The 22,841-nt window shown below is 46.8% G+C and overlaps 1 long non-coding RNA gene across 3 annotated transcripts in view; it reads left to right on the forward strand.

Annotated features, from left to right (window-relative positions):
- The first annotated feature begins 9,184 nt into the window (after nt 1-9,184).
- LOC115863241 (uncharacterized) overlaps nt 9,185-22,841 on the forward strand; it is a 168,825-nt gene continuing 155,168 nt past the window's right edge. For all 3 annotated transcript variants that reach the window (XR_009559580.1, XR_009559579.1, XR_009559581.1), the window contains exons 1-2: nt 9,185-9,277; nt 13,301-13,484. This is a non-coding gene — a long non-coding RNA (uncharacterized lncRNA). The remainder of the gene's footprint in view (nt 9,278-13,300; nt 13,485-22,841) is intronic.

Genomic DNA, 22,841 nt, shown 5'->3' on the forward strand with positions numbered 1-22,841 from the left:
AACTCCTTTGAGCATTTGCCCATCCTGTGCGTGGCTGCCTCCTGGGACTTGGCCTCTTCACTGCCAAAAAGGCAATCCATTCCATTCTGTCCTCAGATTGCGCTGGAACCTGTCTCCACCCACTGATCCTGGTTCCACTTGTTTTGGGGGTGGAGTGGGGAGTAGAAAGAGTCTAACGCTCTGTTTTATACTATTCTTGATTCTCCAGTAGATTCACCTTTGGAAAACTTGTATGTTTTCACAGTCTTCTGTGTCATATCCCCTGTCTTCTCAAGCCTTGAGGATCACACTGGTTTAGGTGATGTACATGTGTACATGGGCACACGTACAAACATCAACAGAGCAAGTTACTTGTGCACACACATCCACATGCATACTTACACGCAGCCATGTGCGAGATCAGGTCCTCCCAGCCTGGGCTCAGTTCCAGGAACTGTTGGTTTGCTTCCACACACTGCACATGTGTGCTGTGTACAGCTTCTGGGCAATGGAATTGCATCAGGAGGTATTTTTCTAATTCTCTCTTCTGGCGGCTTTGTGTGAGATCCCCCGGCCAAAACTTTCCTGAGCAGACCCTCCGATGGACAACTCGTCTCGGAACATGGCAGCAGGGCAGGGAGCAGAGGGAGTGTGCCTGGAGGAGAGTGGCTTGTGTGTGCATGCACATGTCAATGGTGTGTCAACGGTGAGTCCTGGGCTGCAGGATTACCTGTTGTGTCCATGGATCCACAACTTCAAAGTCTCTTCAAGAAACCTCCTCCTTGGGACTTCCTTGGCAGCGCAGTGGTTAAGAATCCCCCTGCCAATGCAGGGGACACGGGTTCGAGCCCTGGTCCAGGAAGATCCCACATGCCGCGGAGCAACTAAGCCCGTGCACCACAACTACTGAACCTGCGCTCTAGAGCCTGCGAGCCACAACTACGGAGCCCACGTGCCACAACTACTGAGCCCATGTGCCTACAGCCCGTGCTCCGCAACAAGAGAAGCCACTGCAATGAGAAGCCCGTGCACCGCAATGAAGAATAGCCCCCGCTCGCCACAACTAGAGAAAGCCCGTGCGCAGCAACAGAGACCCAACGCAGCCAAAAATAAATAAATTAAAAAAAGAAACCTCCTCCTTATTGGGGGTCTGGAGCAGTTTGGGGCGGCTTCTCCACATTCCAGGTGGAGGGGGAGAGCAGCTGAGTGTGGAGGGGGGTGTGATGGAGAGACCAAACCACTGGGGGAGGAATATGGGAGAGATGGGAAGCACAGTTGGTGGTTGTCTTCATGGGTGATCATTGATCTAATCCCTACTCAATAACTGCTGAGTGCCTTGGCAGGCTGCGGGTAGATCCTCGTCTCATCAGGGTAAGTTCAACTTCTATTAATCGAGCACCTTCTGTGTTCTGGTCACAGGGCTGGGAGCTGGAGATGCACCAGGAAGTAGAAGCATAAACCTCAGATGCAGCAGGGCCCACAGTCTGTTGGAGGAGGTGCACGCAAGACCATTAATCACACATGCAGGTGAAGTTGTGGCTGAGGTGCTAGAGTGGGGTGAGCTGTGGAGGATTTAGGGCAATTCGGGGAGACTTCTAGGAGGCGGTGATTGTAGGTGCTGAGACCTGAAAGATACACAAGAGTTTATTAAATAAGGAGCATTTTAAGCAGCAGGAATTGCACATGGAAAGGCCTGTGACCAGAGTGTGTGTTATGGGCTGAATTGCCCAGCAGCATCCAAGTTCCTGGTACCTCCCGAGGTGCCCGTCCACAGTGCATGGTGAGGGAAGGCGGCACCCAGTGTGGTCTGGGCAGATGAGAGGGGCCTGCGGTGTGGCCTTGTGAGTGGGTGGGTGTGGAGGGTAAGTGGGGAGAGTGAATCCATCTTCCCATTTTCCAGATCCATGCACCTCACCATTTTTTCTGGAGTGGCTACTGGATGGTGGACACTTTGTGAGGCCCTCTGTTGAGAGAAGGGAGAAAAAAGCTAGCTCCTGCCTTCACATCGCAGCTCTAGCATTAACTAGCTGTGTGACCTTTGGCAAGTTGCTGAACCTCTCTGAGCCTCAGTTTCCTGGTGTTTAAAATGATAGATACCCCTCTGGTAGTAGGGTTGTTGGGGGGATTTAGCTGGGATGATGTCACGTGCCTCGCACATCGTATGTCCCCCAAGAACGGTGGTTAACACAATAACATGTCACGCACGTGCCAAGCTCAGGCACAGCTTTTGCCGAAGGCCTCTGAAAATCTGGTCTCAAGGGAAAAATCCTTTGCTACCAAATCTCAGGGTTAAATCTCTCCCTCCTTCTTGGCTTCCAGCCACTGGGGAAGGTTAACTTTGCAAATTCTCTTTGAGATGCAAAATCCGACCGGCTGTCTCTGGGTCTCCCTCCCCCACCGCATCCCTTCCTGGGGCAGACACAGGGAACTCATCAGACATTCGAAGGCGGGAACTGTACATTTTCAACAGTTGAGACGCAAAGGGGGGGGGCGAAACGAAATTAAATCCAGTAATTAAGTTCTAATTGCGCAATTACTTCACTTTATGGCTCTGTGCCAGGGTTGGGAGTCTTGCTCTTATAAATGGTGTTTTTGTGCAAACTGAAGGAGGGGGAGGTGAGGGAGAGGGGGCTAAGGTGGTGATATCTGGGGCTAGGGAAACAAAGGCATTTATAAATTAAGGCATCTCGTCAATGACCTGATGTCAATGTTCTGATTGTCAGGGTGTGAGGTGGACTGGCGAATTGGGGGCCTTTGCAGAACTAAAATTGGTGACTATACTGAGCTCTGGGCTTTCTTTAAGCAATTGCCACTTGAAGCAAGTCTGTCTTCTAGTGAGAAGCCTGGGGTGGACATGTTTCTGTTCACATCTGGGGTGGGGACCCTCTCTGCAGGCTGGCAATTTAGACCCTTGGGGTTGACGTGGGGCAAGGAACCATGGAAGTGCCCAGGCCAGGCCACCCCGCAAGGCTTCCAAAGAGCCAGGAGGGGCTTGTAGGGGTCACACAGCGGATCCATACTTGTGCCCTGAGAAGATTTGGGGGAAAGAGAATCTGCTGCTTCAATTAGTGGATTCCATGGGCTATTTCTTTGCTTCTCATTTGTTCACTCATTCATTCATTCACTTACTCACCTGCACATTTTCCTCATTTGCTAATTCTGTAACTATTTATGGGGCATCTAATTTGCACAAGGCACTCTGCTTGGCATGATGGGGGAAACAAAAATGGTTTAAGATGGGTCCTGCCCTCAAGGAAGAGGGAGATAAGACTCGTGTAAGATGATCTGGTATTTATTGAGTACCTGCTATCTTAGGCAGCTCAGGCAGCTGTAACAAAATTCCACAGACTGGGTGGTTAAACAACAGAAATTTATTTCTCACAGTTCTGGAGGCTGGGAAGTCCAAGATCAAGGTGCCAGCTGATTCAGTTTCTGGTGAAGACTCTCTTCCTGCCTTACAGAAGTCTGCCTTTTTGCTGTGTCCTTGCATGGTGGAGAGAGAGAGTGAGAAAGCCCTCTGGTGTCTGGTCTTATAAGGGCACTAATCCCATCATGGGAGCCCCACCCTCAGAACCATATCTAACCCTAATCACCTCCCAAAGGCCCTGTCTCTAAATACTATCACATTGGGGGTTAGGGCTTCAACAAAGGAATTTGGAGGAGACATAAACATTCAGTCCACAGCACCTACTATGTGCCAAGGGTTACCTCTGGTGCTTTACACAGGTTATTGGGTTATTGTTAAACCTCATGACATCTCTCTGAGGTACGTATCACTACCATTTTCATTTTGCAGATGAGGCAATTGGTACTTAAGAGAGGTTAAAATGCTCCCCTCCCCAAGGTCCTATAGTAGGTCAGTCTGCAAGATCTGGGACTGGATCCTAGCTGAGCTCTGATTCAGAAGGCTGTGACCTTTTCCTGAGCTCGAGGTAGGTGATATGTGTTCCGAGAGGGATGAAGCCACACCAGGAATGATGAAAACACAGACACAAACAAGAACATGGCTGTCCCCGCTCTCTCCCTCCTCTCCAAGGAAGAAACTACGAGCGAAATGGGGAGAATGAAGAGGATTGGTCCCTGAGGGAGGATGGTGGGCTCGGCCCCTCTGGCAGGAGCCCCGGCACCCTGGCTGAGCAGCTGGCATGGCAGCCGTGGGGTGTCCTGGGCTTCCACCAGCTGAGCCCCTGCCACGTCACATAGGGGTGCCAAAATCATGCTCCAGTGGGTTGCCAAAGATAAAGAATTGCTCGGGAGGGAAATTCATATTATATGTTGCAGCCAACACAAAAGCTCTGGAACTCCAGCTATAAAATAAATCAAACGCAGGCATAAGAACCACCTGCATCGTTCAGAGGAAGCTTCCAGATCAGAGCCACAGAAAGGAAGCGGAGGGGGGAAAGATGAACATCTCAGTCCCGCCCCCCCATCCCCCCTCCCCCACCCCCCGCATCATCTGGCCTCCCGCTGCATTTCCAGCCTTATCTGCTGCTGCCGCATCTCCAGATGGAACTGATGTTCAGCCGCACGGGACTGCATCCCCCACCTCGCCCTCCAGATGCTCTTGCTCTGCTGGTCCACCTGGCAAGCTCATTCTTCAAGGGCCTGCTCCAGAATCACCTCTCTTGGAAAGCTTTCATCAACCACATCCTTCCCCAAGACAATTTATTGCTTCCTTTCCTATGACCAGCCTTAGGGCACTGCAGTCAGGATCACGGGCTGAGCCAGACCTGGTGTGACTCCCACATCTGCTACTTGCACTGTGACCTTGGACCAAGTGCCTCAGTTCTCTGGGCTTCAGACTGCTCATCTGTGCTCAGGAGACAATACTGAGACCAGCCTCAAAGGGCTGTTTTTCTCAGGCGAATATTTCTTGTGTGCCCACTGGGTGCCAGGCGTTGTGCTCAGTGCGGAAGACACAGTGGCAAACACGGCAGACAGAGTTTTCTGAGGCTTTGATGCAGTAATTTATGTAAAGAACTTAGCACCATTCCTGGAACTTAGTAAGAGCTCAATCAGTCACTCGTTATAATGGTTGTCCTGCAGGATTTTGTACGAATGTCTGCTCTAGGATTTATTGCACTGTCTTGGCATTCTTTCTGTCCATGGGTTCTTCTGCACAGGCTGTGAGTACCCTGTCTTTTTTGGCCCTTTATGCCCAGTGCCTACCCAGTTCCTGACTTGTTGCAAGCTTCCCATCACCTTTTGTTGCCAGAAGGTATGATTGAAGATGGAGACCCAGAAGCTAACAGCTCTTTGGCTACCGAGGTGTCTGCAAAATGATATCTAAAGGCAGTGGGTGGAGGAAAAATCATCATGAGTTGAGGGCTGCTAACTTTTCCCAGGGGATTTGTCCTGGTGCCAGAAAGGAATTTCTTGTTTAGAAATATTGGAACTGGAGTGAATCTTCATGTCCTCTTTCTTCTCTTTCTCCTGCTCCAGCCTCCCGAGATGGAGCACATCTGGATCAAACCAGAGCTGCGGTTTTCAGTTCCCTGCCCCAAGCAAAGCTCCAAGCGAGAGAGAAGAAAGGAAAAAAGGATAAGCTTAGACCTTAATTTATCTTTTACTCTGATTTCCTGGTAGCGCTCTTTTACAATGGTGTTTCAATGAAATAAATATATTTGGCTATGATAGAAACTGCAAAAAAAAAAAAAAAAGGATAAGCTGGTGAGAGAAGGGATGAGGTGGTGTGGGAGGGGAAGAAAGGGAGACACTGGAAGGTGACAAGACGGAAGAAAGGATGCCAATGCATCCTGGTGCATGGGAAGCACACGTGCCTTCACAGGCCGAGCTCACCTGGGAGGATGCTCCATAGGGCTTCTCTCCACTCTTGCTGCTGCTGCCCTGGTGAAGCCCTTCCTTGTCTCTCCTGGGGCTGACGGGACATCAACTCACTGGGTTCCCCGCCTCCAGGCCACCCTCCACCCTGCAGTCCATGGATATGATGACAGATCATACTTCTTTCTACGATAATCTGACAGCATCATTCCTCCACTCTAAAGAGCCCACCATGGTTCCCCAGTCCCCTTAGACCAAAGCTCCTTGGAATTTCACATAAGACTCTCTGTGCTCTGGCTCCTGTCAGCTTCTGGCTCTGGCCACCTTTTTATCTCTATTGCTGCCCCCCAACCCCAGCCCTGCCAACTACCTGTCTTTGTGCCCTGGGCTCCTGTCATTCTGATCTTCCTGTAGCTCCCTGAATGCATTACTTGGTTCTCCCTTCCCTTCTTGGCAGACGTCTACTTATTTGTCAAGACCCTGTCTGGACATCACAGTCCCCTTGAATTCTTTCCTGACGTCCACCCACATCCCTGGCCCCCTGTATAATTATCCACTGGAACCATTACAACCTCCCTGCATGGCGATGGCAACATTTGAGTGCACTTCATCATAGCAGCTAACGCTTGCTGGTGCCTACTGGGCGCCAGCATTGAACTAAAGGCTTTATAGCATGATTTACTCGAGGCCTCAAAAGCAACCATGAGGTAGGTGCTGTTATTACCATCTCCATTTTGAGATGGGGCAACTAAGGATCAGCAAAGGTGATTAACTTGCCCAAGATCACACAGCTAGTGAATTCAGAGTACACATTTGAACCCAGGTCTGTCTAATTCCAAAGCCCATGCTCTTAATCACTGTTCTCTGGAGTAGAGAATTTCAGATGGTGATCTTTTTCAAGTTAGGGATGAATTTTCTCTGTTCTTGAATCCCCAGGACGGTATCTAGCACCTAAGAAAACAATTAAAATTAGTTGAATGGTGATTATTATGCCTGTTTTACAGATGAGGAAACAGACTCAGAATAATTAAACGATTTGCCTAAGGCCACCCCACTGGCAAGTGATTGATCTGGAACTGGGGCCCAGGATTGTCTGGGTCCAGATGATGTTCATCTCACCACCCCATACTGCCCACGAGGGGCCTCTTCCTCATACAGGAAGGCTGTCATTTGGAATTTAAAGACAACAACATCAACAATACAATAACCACAACCATAACCACCGAAAACCTTTTTTCATGGCTAACCCCAATGCTGTGAAAGCATCACAGAAACAGATGCAAGGCTATGGGTGCAGAGAAAGGGAAGGAGCCAGCCTCAGCATCATCAGAGTCAGGCACCATTGGCGGCAACATCGTCCCCAACGTTGATGGCTCGGTACACGAGAGGCGTGGTGCTCAATGCTCCATCACTGTGAGTCTGTTGAATCTTCATAACCAGAGGTACTGTTTGAATCATTATTAGAAGAAGGGGTAACTGAGGCTTAGACAGGGGGAGTAACTTGTCTGGAGCTGGCAGAAACCCAAGTGTTTCTCTCTGGCCTCAGAGCCTGTGTTCTCAGGTCTGTGTACACAGTCTTCCTTCTGCTCTGTTTTTGCCTCTGCTGGAATTGGCCATCAGCTGGACAGAGCCAAAGTGTCAGAGTTTTGCCACTGGCATAAAATGAGGGTACTATTGTCTTTTGTTTTGTAAGTAATCTCTTTCTTTTTCTTTTTTAAAATTTTTATTGAAGTATAGTTGATTTACAACGTAGTGTTATTTTCTGCTGTATAGCAAAATGAGTCAGTTATACATATACCCACTCTTTTTTAGATTCTTTTCCCATGTATGTCATTACAGAGTATTGAGCAGAGTTCCCTGTGCTATACAGTAGGTCCTTATCTCCCAATTTATCCCCACCCCCGCCAGGGCACCTTGTTGAAAGGAGAAATGCTGGGCCAGCTGTTGCCTTAGTGACTGGCCTTGATTCTCCTAAGACACCAAGAAGAGTGTCAATTCATGGGGACACTGCTGTTGTTTTGAATCCACCGAAAGACTTTACGGAGACAAACCTTGACAGCCGTGGGTAAGAGGTGACAGCGTGCGGGTCTTTTGTGGCCAGGGAGCTACTTGGACAGTAAGGAGTGGGGACAATTAGGAAACAAATAATTAGCAATCTCTAATTACGTATAATTTCCAAAATCTGTAAAAAACACAATAACAACAAACAGAGCAAAGAAGAGAAAGAAAATGTGGCCATTGATGTCCATCCAGTTAGACAGACTTTCCAGGGATGACCTTCGGGGTAGGTGGAAATAACTCAGGGCTGAGGAATCCCTGGTCTCTCCCTCAATTAAATGAAAGCAAAGTAAATAAATACACCCTCCCAGCTACTCACTGATTTCTGAAATTCCCTTTCCCTGAAACATAGTCTATCTTTTCACTGTTAGAGATAGTTTATTTTTTAAACTAGTGGTGGTGTTAAAAAAAAAAAGTAATGTGTGTTCCTTGTAAAAGAAATTCAAATAGCACAGAGGGATACAAGGAAAAATAAGTCTCCCTCTTAGCCCAGATCCCTGTTTATTAAGCCCAACACTCTTCCCTAAAGCCTTTGGAGGGAGCATGGCCCTGATGACACCTTGATTTCAGACTTTTGGCCTCCAGAATTGTAAGAGAATAAATTTCTATTGTCTTAAGACACCCGGTTTGTGGTAATTTGTTACAAGTAGCCCTCAGAAACCAAAACAAGGATGTAATACGTTAACACTGATAAAGTACTTAGCACGAAGCCTGGCCATGTTAAGTACTATATGTGTTTGTTAAATAAATTACCTTTTCTTTTCTTAAGGAATTTTATTTTATTTTTTTATTGAAGTATAGTTGATTTACAATGTTGTGTAAATTGATTCCTTTTTAAAAACCTCGTGGCAATTCCCTGAGGTAGGTGTTATTTTTATTCCCATTTTACAGAGGAGAAAACTGAGGTTTGGGTCAAGCATTTAAATGAATGAAGTCACCTCCCTGTTCAATATCTCATTTTCCCATTTGGGCTATGTAATTTTAAAATGTCTCATTCAAGTAAGGCTTCTTAAACGTTTTACGATGCCCTTTAAATATGGCCGAGAAGTAACAAAAAGCCTCTGTTTTGTTAGGGCGGGCCAGGCTTACGCTGCAGGCCCAGCACCTCAGTCTGTGCCTCACGCCACACCTGGTAACTCTCCAGGGCATCTGTCCTCTCTGCAGTGATGCCCTGATCCAGGCTGCCGCAGTCGCGGACGCCGCCACCATCTCAACCCACGGCCCCCAAGGCAGGGGGAGGCGGGCGGGGTAGAGCGGGAGAAGACCATGACGCAGCTATAATTTCCCCTCGTACCCCATTGGCCGGGGCTGGTCACATGGGCATCAGCTTGTACTGCAAAGGCTGCTGGGAACTGTAGTCTTTCCACGTGTCTAGGAAGTGGAAAAGGAACTAGGATTCGGAGTATGTTTGGCTTTGGCTCCGCCCCAGCCTCCTGACGTTCAAGTCATGTTTTCTGAGGTACTTTTGCTTTATAAGTCTCCATTGTGGACTTGCATTTTACACTTGGTTTATTGTTTTTGTTTTTTCTCCTTTTCTTTAGTCGTGTCCCCTCCTCTTTCCCCCTCCCTACACCCCCGAAGCCTTACTGGTTAGGAGAGTCAGCATCACTCCTTACCCTTGGGTTTCACCGGCTGTGAGACTGTAGGGTGGGAAATCCGGGAGACGAAAGGTACCGCCTTCCGATACCGCCAAAGGAATTGCTCTTCTGTAATTACAGCTAGAAGGCCTGTCTTGTAGAGATGAATGCTGTGAAAAGGCATAGGGTGTGGATAATTAAGGGTCTTGGTTAGGGGCGGAAACCTGTTGCCTCAGAGAGATAAATTAAGGAAAGCTGGTCGATACAAGTAGCAGATGACCCTTTTTTTTTTTTGCGGTACGCGGGCCTCCCACTGTTTAGGCCTCTCCCGTTGCGGAGCACAGGCTCCGGACGCGCAGGCTCAGCGGCCATGGCTCACGGGCCTAGCTGCTCCGCGGCATGTGGGATCTTCCCGGACCTGGGCACGAACCCGTGTCCCCTGCATCGGCAGGCAGACTCTCAACCACTGCGCCACCAGGGAAGTCCCCCAGTGCTTTTCTTTAGTAATTCATTAATCCATTTTTTTAAAAAATAATTTTTGTCTGTGTTGGGTCTTCGTTTCCGTGCGAGGGCTTTCTCTAGTTGCGGCGAGCTGCGGCCTCTCTTTTTGCGGGGCATAGGCTCCAGACACGCAGGCTCAGTAGTCGTGGCTCACGGGCCCAGTTGCTCCGCGGTATGTGGGATCCTCCCAGACGGGGGTTCGAACCCGTGTCCCCTGTATTGGCAGGCAGATTCTCAACCACTGCGCCACCAGGGAAGCCTAGATGACCCGTTTTATGTCCCTAAGTAAGTGCAGTCTCATTGGTGTTTCGGGGAACGTGGTGGTGTAAGCATTTTCTCAGGGGCTGGTCCTTTGTTGGTACTGGGGTGGCGGTCGACCGTCCTAGATCCTTTCCATGGAGGTTGGAACGTGTTGGTTTAGCATTTACTAGCACTTGCTGTGTGCACAATGAAATAGGATAAGAGAGAAACTATTTACTGGAGCATCTTTTATGGGCTGCGAATATACACCACAAGCTGTACTGTTCCCCCTTTTTTTTTTTTTTTTTTTGCGGTACGTGGGCCTCTCTCACTGTTGTGGGCTCTCCCGTTGCGGAGCACAGGCTCCAGACGCGCAGGCCCAGCGGCCATGGCTCACGGGCCCAGCTGCTCCGCGGGGCACGAACCCGTGTCCCCTGCATCGGCAGGCGGACTCTCAAGAACTGCGCTACCAGGGAAGCCCTGTTCTGTTCCCTTTGAGGATCATAGGCTGAAAGAGGAGACTAAGTTTCTTGCTGAGGAAACTCATATTCCACGTTCCAACCCCGTCTGCCATCTTAGGTCTTGTGGAGGAAAGTGCAGAAAAGACTGGTCTCCATGACATCCACCTAGGAGGAGGTTGAGGTGTTTGATATAATTGTTTATTAAGAAGCGAGAAGAACAATTTCTGGTCAGAAAAGCTAGTGAAATTTGAGGGCAGGAATTCTGTTATTTATTGAGCATTTGTAAACTGAGCCCATAGTAGCAATTCAATGTGTATGTGTTTTTTGTTTGTTTGTTTTTGCGGTATGCGGGCCTCTCACTGTGTGGCCTCTCCTGTTGTGGAGCACAGGCTCCGGACGCACAGGCTCAGCGGCCATGGCTTACGGGCCCAGCCACTCCGCGGCATGTGGGATCTTCCCGGACTGGGGCACAAACCCGTGTCCCCTCCATCGGCAGGTAGACTCTCAACCACTGCGCCACCAGGGAAGCCCTGTATGTGTTTTTTTGAACGCAGATATTTACTTTTTTTTCCCCCCCAAAATTATTTATTGAACATCTACTATGTTCCAGGCACTGTTCTAGGTTTTGGGGATGAAAAGCTGAACAAGAGAATTGCACCATCATGTCCCCTCGGTCCACCTCTGATTTCAGCTGTCCATGTGGTGGACAGTCTCTTGCAAGTCCCGGCTTGCCTCAGACTGCCAGTGTGCTTCCTATGACTCCAGTTGTGGGGTTTTCTGGTTTTTTTCCAAAACAGCGGGAACTTCTTTGTCCCATGAACAGGTGCAGCCAGAAGTGTTAACACCCCTGGGAGCAGCCCTCAACAGTGGGGTGGGAGCTGGTAGATAAAGCCTGCAGCTTCCTGTCTCTCAGGAGATGATTCTGGGAGGCCTTCTGTAACTCTTAAGTCCTCGTGAAGTGGAGTTCTTGTTATCAACATCGACCTTAGTAATGCGTGCTTATATTGACTTTTCTTTCTCACTATCCCCAGTCTCTTGCTTCTGCTTCCTGGTATCACATTGTAGAATAAACGATAGGCTCGCCACCCTGGTCTCAGCTCTGCTTTTAGGGAAAACAAGCCCTGAAGGAGCCTACATTCTAGGGCAGCACTGTCCAGAAGAAATACAGTGTGAGCCACATACACCATCAAAAAACTTCTAGTAGGCACATTAATAAAAGTAAAGAGAAACAGGTAAAGTTAATTCTAATAGTATATTTAATCTAATATACTCAGAAAACTATCATTTCAACATGTAATCAATATAAAAAATTATATTTATTAATAAGATACTGTGTACTTTTTTCTTTAGTAAATCTTTAAAATTCAATGTGTAATTTACACTTATGGTGCATCTCATAACGATGAATGCTAAAGTTTCATTGGAAATACATGATTTGTATTTCGATTTCATAAAATTTATAGTTGAAAAGTATTTTTCCTTATGCTAGTTTTTCTAAACACACTTAAAGTTGTCCAATAACTAAATCAAGTTTCCACTTCTAAATTGAAATTAATTGAAATAAAATAAAATATTCAGATCCTCAGTAGTACTAGCCTCATTTCAAATGCCCAGTAGCCACATGTAGCTACTGTATAGACAGACAATACACTAAATAAAAGAGTAACACATATGCTAGGTTAGGTGGTGATAAATGCTAGGGAGAAAAATAAATGCAGGGAAGGGACTTACTACTATTGGGATGATGACGGTTACCATTTTTGTTAGGGTTACCAGACTTAGCAAATAAAAATACAGGACATCTAATTAGATTGGCATTTCAGATAAACAACAGATAATTTTATTTAACTATATTTTTTTATTGAAGTATAGTTGATTTACAATATTATATTAGTTTCAGGTGTGCAACATATTGATTCAATATTTTTATAAATTTTACTCTATTTAAAGTTACTGTAAAATAATGGCTATATTCCCTGTGCTGTACAATACATCCTTGTAGCTTATTTTATACACAGTAGTTTTTACCTTTTTAATCCCCTACCCCTATATTACCACTCCCCCTCTGCTCTCCCTACTGGTAACCACTAGTTTGTTCTCTGTATCTGTGACTCTGTTTCTGTTATGCTCACTAGTTTTATTTTTTAGATTCCACATGTAAGTGATAAGATACAGTATTTGTCTTTCTCTATCTGACTTACTTCACGAAGTGTAATACCCTCCAGACCCATCCATGTGGTTGTAAATGGCAAATTTTCATTCTTTTTTATGGCTGAGTAATATTCCATTGTGTGTGTGTGTGTGTGTGTGTGTGTGTGTGTGTGTGTGTGTGTATGTATGTGTGTGTATATATATATATATATACACACCATATCTTCTTTATCCATTCATCTAGCAACAGAACATTTTAAAGTATAAGTCTGCCCTATGCAAAAATGTCCCAGATATTGCATGGGACATTGTCATACTAAAAAGTTACTCTTTGTTTATCTGAGCATCCTGTACTTTATCTGGCAACCCTAAATGGGTGGCCAGCAGATACCTCACTGAGAAGGTCTCATTGAATGTAGACACGGGGGAGGCAAGGGCGTGAGTCACACGGGTATCTGGGAGAGCAGGTGGAAGGGACAAATGCAAGGGTCTTCAGTGCGAACATTTTTGGTTGAGCAGAGGGTTGACATGGTACCACTTATATTTGAACAGGATCTCTGGAGCTGCCATGTTGAGAACAGCATGAAGGGGCCAACAGCATAAGCTGGGAGAGACAGGAGGCTACTGCAGTAATCCAGGCTAGAGGTGATGGTGGCTTGGACCAGAAGGGGGTCGGATTCTGGATGTATTCTGAAGGCAGAGTCGGCTGCATTTACTGATTGGATAAGTGTGAGAGGTAAGTCAAGGACTCCTAGATATGTGCCCTCCACCTGGAAGGATGGAGTTTTCATGTACAGAGATAGGGAGCAAGGTTGAACATTAGGGGAGGGGCAGATCTCAACAGTTTGTTTTGGACACGGTAAGCTGGAGGTACCTGTTAGACACTCAAGTGGTGATGCTGAGTCAGCCAGCTGGAGCTCAGGTGAGACAGCTGGCTGGAGTTAAGTTGAGAGATGGAATTCAAAGCCATGAACCTGGATGAGATCTGCAGGGGAGTGAGTCTGAGTCAGAAAGAGGAAAGATCCATGGGCTGAGCCCTGGGTCACTTCAAAAGTATTCTAATCCTCTCACCAAGCCCAAGAGTTTGGGCCTGTGAGAATTTCCATTTTCTTTTCTTTTCTTTTTTTTTTAAACTTTTTCTCTTATATCGGAGTATAGCCAATTAACAATGTTGTGATAGTTGCAAGTGCACAGCAGAGCGACTCAGCCACACATATACATGTACCCAGAGAATTTCCGTTTTCATGGAGGAAGGATTTGAGGCTTGGAGAAGGGAAGGAGTCTGCGAAAGCCGGAGGCAGAGCTGGATGAACTTTCCTATTGGTCTCTGTTTCCTTCTTTCCCCATCCCTTCTCTGCATACATAAGCCAGAATGAGCTTTTTATTTTTCAATTATTTTTAGATTGTTTAAAATATTTAAATACACAGAGTGTGAAAGTCGCCATTTTAATGATTTTAAAGTGTTTAATTTAGTGGCATTTAGTCCATTCACAGTGTTGTGTGACCATCATCAGTTCCAGAACATTTTCATCACCCCAAAAAGGAAACTCTGTATCTCCAGTCACTCCCCATCCCCTCTCCCGCTGGCAACCACTAAGCTGCTTTCTGTGTCTATGGACTTGCCTATTCGGGGTCTTTCCTATAAATGAAATCATACAGTACGTCTTTCTTGGTGTGTGTCTGGCATGTATTAGTACTTCATTCTTGTTTACGGCCAAACAATAGCCCACTGTACGGATATACCACGTTTTGTTTTGCCATCATGCAGTGATGGACATTTGGGTTGTTTCCACCAGCCAGAATGACTTTTTCAAACAGAAGTCAGATGATGTTATTGTCTTCTCTCCCCCCCGCGACCCTCCCATAGCTCCCGATCACACTTGGGACCAAATGCAAGTCCTTACCGAAACCCTAGTGGCCTCACCTCCTCTGGCCTCTGCCTGCCTCCCCAACCCCGATCACTGTTACCCCCATCAGGGCAGCACTGGCCTCTGGGAAGCTCCTTGCACACACCAAAAGCCTCTTCTGTACCTTTGTGCTTGCTTGCTTTGCACCCTCCTCCCCAGATAGCCCCCCGCTCCAATCTCTACTAAAATATACTCCCCTGCCCCCCATGTAAAACTCCACCTCTGGCTCTTTTTTTTTTTTTTTAAATAAATTTATTTATTTATTTTTGGCTGCGTTGGGTCTTTGTTCCTGTGTGCGGGCTTTCTCTAGTTGTGGTGAGCGGGGGCCACTCTTTGTTGCTGTGCACGGGCCTCTCATTGCAGTGGCTTCTCTTGTTGCGGAGCACGGGCTCTAGGTGCGCGGGCTTCAGTAATTGTGGCACGTGGGCTCAGTAGTTGTGGCTCATGGGGCTCTAGGCATGTGGGCTTCAGTAGTTGTGGCGCACAGGCTTAGTTGCTCTGCAGCATGTGGGATCTTCCTGGACCAGGGCTTGAACCCGTGTGCCTTGCAGTGGCAGGCGGATTCTTAACCACTACGCCACCAGGGAAGTCCCCACCTCTGGCTCTTTATTTTGCTTTTTCTCTTCAGCACATGTATTACTACCTGGTTTTATATTACCGTCATCCCTAGGTGTCATGGGGATTGGTTCCAGGACCAGTTGCAGACACCAAAATCCGCAGATTCTCAAATCCCATCGTTGGCCTTCCGAGTCTGCGGACTTGGCATCAGCAGATACAGAGGGCCAGCTTTATTTATTGAAAAAAATCTGTGGCCCTGTGCAGTTCAAACCCATGTTGTTCAAGGGTCAACTGTATATATAAATACATATAATTGTATATTGTAGATGTAATATATTATTATATTGTTCTTCTGTAGAATATTTTTTTCACTAGGATGGAAGCTTTTGTTCCATGTCCTACAGCACTGTACCCTGGGACTTAGGATAGATTTCACCGGCATGAATACTGCCGAGGACTGAGGTTTGCTCATTTGCTGACTCCACTTTTCATGAGAGGTTCTAGCATCGAAAACTTGCATGGGGCCTGGACACTTAGATTCTCCGTGGAGCCCTGGCCCTGAAAAGGAGGAGCAGGAGAAAGAGCTTCTTCCTGTCCTTGAGGAATTTGTAAACTAGCTATACACAACTTGCAAGTAGAGAAAAATTCAAAGCCAGAGAAGGACTGACTAGGATGGGGAGGGGTGATGCAGCAGAGGTTCCCATCCAGGCTGCAGAGCTCCTGGTCCAGGAGGCTCACACGCTGGGCTGAGGCCAAATTTCGGTCACTTGCTAGCTGTGTGGCCTAGAGGAAGGCATTGAACCTCTCTGAGCTGCTGGTTGTGGTAAGTGCAAAAGAGACAATGGGTGGGCAAATTGTTTATTAATAGTAAGCAGATCAGTGCTAATTATTTTCATTGTTTATATCTGAGTTTCTTCTTGATGCTGAATAGCAAAGTTTGGGTTCTTTGGGTGCAAGCAACAGAAACAGGACTCTGGCTTCCTTAAATAAAAAAGGGCTTTATTGCAAGGATACTGAGGAGTTCTCAGAAGTGGAGAAAGGCTGCAGAACCAGGACTCTAAAACGATAAAGACTGTTTCAGCTCTAGGGATTTGGGTAAAACTTGAGCCCATGAAAAGGCTTGGTGGAATCTACTCCGCCTCTATTCGAGGAAGAGAGCCTCTGACCGGCTTGGCTCAGGCTCAGTGCCTACCTGCTGGGTAGGGGGAGGAAGGTCACCTTGATTGACAGGCCCACCAAGAGCCGTGAAAGGGATGGTTCCTCAAATGGAAACTGAGGCTTTTTATCGGGAAAGGGAGCAATAGCTGTTGGGTAGGGAAAAGAGATATCGATTAAAATAATCAAAGCCCAGCATTTCCTGTGTACCTGGCCTTGTGCAGGGCTCTGTGGGGAGCTGAAGCAAAGCAAGTCTTGATGCTGAGGGTTTTTGATTTTTATTGCACGTAGAGGGAGTCAGACTGGGGGTTTCTAAACTTGGATATTCTTTAATTCCACAGTGCGTTAGGTCTGCCTGTTTGCTTAAAGTTCCCTCTTTGCAATTCACACGATTAATTAGGCGTCTGGCCTTGTGTGGTTCAGGGTGAGAACATGCTGTTAGCTCTCCCGACCCTGCCACGCCGCCCCCTCGCCCCCAATTCCTTCAGAGAGTGAGGATTCTCTGCAGAGCTGGCTGGCTGCTGCCTGCTGTCCTGTTCTCTCCTGGCTCAGGAGCTGCCTGGCGTCAGAAACCACTTGTGAGTCATCCCTGTGTCATCTCACCTTGGGACGATGGTGACTAGTTGGTGCCTTTTCATGTTTCAGGGTACCTCCTGAGATGAAAGCAAAGGGAAAGGACATGGGTGCATTCCCGTTTCCTTTGGGCTTACAGATCCTTTGCCCAGCTATTAAAACGTTAACAAATAACGTTTATGGTTGCTTTTATGGTTAGGAAATGAATCCAGTCTCATTATGGTGAACTTAAAAAAAAAAAGAAAGCAAGTATTATCCTTCATCCCATCACGGTCCTACCATGCAGTGACATCATTTTGGGGCCTATCTTTTGTCATTCTACTTCAGTGCACATACATACCAAGACATATAAAATATATGGCATTCTTTCTAATTAATTGACACATTGCAGTTTTTCTAATTTATAGATATTAGTTAATATTTATTATTATTACTATTATTAATAAATTCTGGTGTTTATAGAGTCATTTGCCATTGGACCCTCAACATTGCTTTCTCAGTTTGATTGAACGAAGGAAGAAATGCACTGTTAATTTGCATCGTCAGGATGGGAAATGAAAACTGAGGCCCGACAGCGTGATGGTTAAGAGCCTGACTTCTGCAGTAATAATCTCTAACGTTTATAAAGCCTTTCCTCTGTGTCAGGTACTATTCTAAGCACTCTCTTATACTAAGTCATCTATTCACAGTGACCAGTGAGGGAGGGAGGATGATGAGGAGGAAAAACCACGCCTGTGTTTCTCCTTTACTCTCTCACTCACTGGTACTTCTGACGCCAGATGTGTGGGTGTTCCACACCCAGCAATCCGCTGACACCCGTTGGGTGTCCTCTAGTTCAGTGCAGTTCTGACACTAACCGGAGTTAGGGCAGACTCCACAGGTTAAGGGCTCAGTCCCACCAGACTGTCCCCACCCCACTCAATGCCTGTTGCGAATCCAGGCTGTCATCTGTGCTTCTGACCAACTGGCTATAAATCAGATGTTCCCATGACCCCCTCTTTGGGTTCAGTCATTTGCTAGAACAGCTCACAGAGCTCAAGGAAACACTTATGTTTACTGGTTTATTATATAATAAAGGATATGATCAAGGACACAGGTGAGCAGCCAGATGAAGAGGTACATAGGCAAGGTCTGGAAGGGTCCCAGGCCCGGGAGCTTCTATCTTGGTGGAGTTGAGGTGTCCTACCCACCCATGTGCTAACCCATGTTAGCACATGGGTTCACTGACCAGGAAACTCCTTGAATCCCACATTTTGGGGATTTTTGTGGAGGCTTCATCACATAAGCATGACTGATCATTAAGTCAGTCTCCAGCCCCTCTCCCCTTCCATGGAGAAGGGGCTGAAAGTTCCAAACTTCTAATCATGGCTTTGTCTTTCTGGTGACCAGCCCCCGTCCTGAAGTTATCCAAGAGCCCACCAAGAGTCACCCCATTAAACAAAAGACATTCCTGTCACCCAGGAAATTCCAAGGGATTTAGGAGCTCTGTGTCAGGAACTAGGGTCAAAGGCCAAATATTAGAACAAAAGATGCTCCTACTGTTCTTATCACTTAGGAAATTCCAAGGGTCTTAGCTCGGTGCCAGGAGCCAGGGACAGAGATCAGTATGTATATTTTCTGTTATTTCACATTGAAGCACACAGAGGTCACATAACTTGCCCAAGGTCACAGAGCTGCTGAGCAGCAGGACTTGGCCGTGAACCTGGCCGCCTGGCTTAGGTGGCCGTGCTGTGCTGTGCTGGCTCTCCAGAGGATGGGGCTTCACGAGGGTGGGACTGTGTTTCATCCACTGTTCCATCCCCCAGTGTCTCCCACAGATGCCCGTTAAACATTTGTTGAATAGATAGGTTGGTTTTGAATCCTGGCTCTACCTCTTCCAACCTATGTGAGTTTGGGGTCTTTTCTTAACCACTCTGAGAAATTGGCAGAATCCAGGGGCAAGTTCTTTCCTCTTTCCCTTCAAAATGTGTTCTGAATCCAATCCCTTCTCACCACCCCCATCCTGTCATCTTGGACCAAGCCATGGTCTTCCTCGCCAGGACTTTTTTTTTTCTTTCTTTTTTGCTGTACGCGGGCCTCTCACTGTTGTGGCCTCTCCCGTTGCGGAGCACAGGCTCCGGATGCACAGGCTCAGCGGCCATGGCTCACGGGCCCAGCCGCTCCGCGGCATGTGGGATCTTCCCAGACCGGGGCACGAACCTGTGTCCCCTGCATCGGCAGGCGGACTCTCAACACGGCGTCACCAGGCAAGCCCCACCAGGACTTTTTTTTTGAATTTTATTTTATTTATTTTTTATACAGCAGGTTCTTATTAGTTATCTATTTTATCCATATTAGTGTATACATGTCAATCACAATCTCCCAATTCATCCCACCACCACCCCCACCCCCCGCCACTTTCTCCCCTTGGTGTCCATACGTTTGTTCTCTACATCTCTGTCTCTGTTTCTGCCTTGCAAACAGGTTCATCTGTACCATTTTTCTACGTTCCACATATATGCGTTAATATACAATACATGTTTTTCTCTTTCTGACTTACTTCACTCTGTATGACAGTCTCTAGATCCATCCACGTCTCTACAAATGGCCCAATTTTGCTCCTTTTTATGGCTGAGTAATATTCCATTATATATATGTACCACATCTTCTTTATCCATTCATCTGTTGATGGGCATTTAGGTTGCATCCATGACCTGGCTATTGTAAATAGTGCTGCAATGAACATTGGGGTGCATATGTCTTTTTGAATTATGGTTTTCTCTGGGTATATGCCCAGTAGTGGGATTGCTGGGTCCTATGGTAGTTCTATTTTTAGTTTTGTAAGGAACCTCCATACTGTTCTCCATAGTGGCTGTATCAATTTACATTCCCACCGGCAGTGCAGGAGGGCTTCCTTTTCTCCACACCCTCTCCAGCACTTGTTGTCTGTAGCTTTTCTGCTGATGCCCACGCTGACTCTCACCAGGACCTTTGCTAGGGCCTCGCAGTTAACCTCCCTACTTCAACCCTTGCCATAGTCTACTCTTTACCCAGCAGTCTGAGTAATTTCTGAGACCACAATAAAGATCCTATCTTCCCCTTCCCCAATCCTCTCATAACTTCTTATCACACTTGGAATAAAGTACAGGCCCACAGGGTCTTTCGTGACCTCACTTCTCCCTCCCCAAGCTACCCCATCTTCCTTGCTCGTGTTCTCTGATGGCATGGACTTTTCCTTGGACACAGCCTGCTTCTGTTTCGGAGCCTTTGCACATACTGTACGTTAGCTCATGTCAGTGTAAGCATGGAGCACCACTGGGCTGTTAACACAGGTAACCTGGGTGGAGTGGAGCGGGGAGGGAGGATCATTGATGTTTTCTCTGTGGGTCGCCGTGTTGTGTAAGTGGTTTTGGTGAGCATGCCTTAATTTTGCAGTTTTAAAGAGGAATTTAATAAAGAGGGAAGAAGTCCCTTTTCACAGCCTCCATTTCTCTTGGCTGTGGACACAGGTTTTAGACCCCTTTATAGGCAAGCTTCTTGGCTTTCTGTTTCCTCCTCATCTCCCGCTCCCTCCCAAAACCACTACAGTCATGTTTCTCAGCCGCATTGCTGTTCTCGAAGCCTTACCAACTACTGCCTTTTGATTAGGCCAAGGGCCCTTTTCTGGTTCTGATCTCTCGACTTCTCAGCAGAATTCAGTACTGTCGACCACTCCCTCATTAAAATTTAAAAAAAATTTAATTGTGGCAAAATATATGTAACAAAATATACCATATTAACCATTTTTATGTGTATAGTTCAGTAATGTTACATATATTCTCATTGTTGGATAACCCATCTCCAGAGCTTTCTTCATCTTGCAAAACTGAAACTCTATATCCATTAAATAACAACTACTCATTCCCTTCCCTTGCTGCCCCAGGTAGCCATCATTCTGCTTTCTGTCTCTCTAGAATTTGACTACTACTCTAGCGACCTCATATAAGTGGAATCATGCAATATTTGTCATCTTGTGACTGGCTTCTTTCACTTAGCGTAATGTCCTCAAGGATCATCCATGTAGCAGTGTGTGTCAGAATTCCCTTCCTCTGTAGTGCTGAGTATTATTCCAGTGTGTGTATACACCACAGTTTGTTTACCCATCCATGCATCGATGGATGACACTTGGGTTGCTTCCACCTTTTGGCTGTTGTGAAGCTGCTGCTGTGAACACGGGTGCACAAATATCTCTGAGCACTGCCTTCTTAGAAATGTGGTTTCTTGCCCTTAGAGACAAGATGGTGGAGTAGAAGGACTTGAGCTCACCTCCTCTCATGAAAACACCAAAAATCCCAACTAACTGCTGAACAACTGTTGACTAAAAAGACTGGAACCTGCTGAAAAAGATACTCTGCATCCAAAGACAAAGAAGAAGCCACAATAAGACAGTAGGAGGGGCGCTTTCGTGATATAATCAAATCCCATATGTGCCAGGTGGGCAACCCACCAGCTGGAAAATAATTATATTGCAGAGGTTCTCCCACAGGAGTGAGAGCTCTGAGCCCCGCACCAGGCTCCCCAGCCTGGGGGTCTGGCATGGGGAGGAGGAGCCCCGGAGCATCTGGCTTTGAAGGCCAGTGGGGCTCGAGTGCAGGAGCTCCAGAGGACTGGGGAAGACAGACTCCACTCTTGGAGGGTGCACACAAGGTTTCTCATGCATTGGAACCCAGGTCAAAGCAGTGACTGCATAGGACCCTGGGCCAGACCTACCTGCAGGTCTTGGAGGGTCTCCTAGGGAGGTGGGGGTCAGCTGTGGCTGACTGTCGGGGCAGGGACACTGCTGGCGGAGGCCCCAGAGAATATTCATTGGTGTGAGCTCTCCTGGAGGCCACCCTTTTGGCACTGAGACCTGGCCTCACCCAACGGTCGGCCGGCTCCAGGGCTGGGACGCCTCAGACCAAACAACCAACAGGGTGGGAACACAGCCCCAGCCATCAGCAGACAGGCTGCCTAACGTTGTCCTGAGTGTGCAGCTGCCTCTAAACATACCCTGTGACACGGCTGAGCCCACCACAGGGACAACACCCAGCTCCACCCGCCAGTGGACAGGTATCAGAAGCAAAAAAACTACAGACCTGCAGCCTGAGAAATAGAGACCACAAACACAGAAAGTCAGACAACATGAGATGGCAGAGATATGTTCCAGACAAAGGAACAAGATAAAATTCCAGAAGAACTACTAAGTGAAGTGGAGATAGGCAATCTGCCTGAAAAAGAATTCAGAGGAATGATAGTAAAGATGATCCAAGATCTCCGAAAAAGAAGGGAGGCACAGACTGAGAAGATACAAGAAATGTTTAACAAAGAGCTAGAAGATTTAAAGAATGAACAAAGAGAGATGGACGATACAATAATTGGAATGAAAAATACACTAGAAGGAATCAATAGAAGAAAAAATGAGGTAGAAGAACGAATAAGTGAGCTGAAGGACATTGCTGGAAATCATTGTTGCGGATCAGAATAATGAAATGCGGTTTCGTCTGTTTCTTCTTTGTCTCTGCCTCTTCCTTCTCTTTTTTCTGACAAGTTTGGTATCATTATTACCCTCTTTTACATACAAGGAAACTGAGGCACAGCATGATTAGGTAACTTGCTCCAAGCCACATAGCTTGAAAGTAGGAGCTGGGACATATGACTCAACATCAAAAAAACAAATAACCTGATTTTAAAAATGGGCAGAAGACCGGAATAGACCTTTTTCCAAAGAAGAAATGCAGATGGCCAACAGGCACATGAAAAGATGCTCAACATCACTGATCATCAGGGAAATGCAAATCAAAACAACAATGAGAAAAAAAACCCCAAAACAACAATGAGATATCACCTCACACCTGTCAGAATGGCCATCATCAAAAAGAACACATGTAACAAATGCTGGAGAG

Source organism: Globicephala melas, chromosome 17 (genome assembly GCF_963455315.2).
Source record: "Globicephala melas chromosome 17, mGloMel1.2, whole genome shotgun sequence".
In the NCBI taxonomy this organism is placed as follows: domain Eukaryota; kingdom Metazoa; phylum Chordata; class Mammalia; order Artiodactyla; family Delphinidae; genus Globicephala; species Globicephala melas.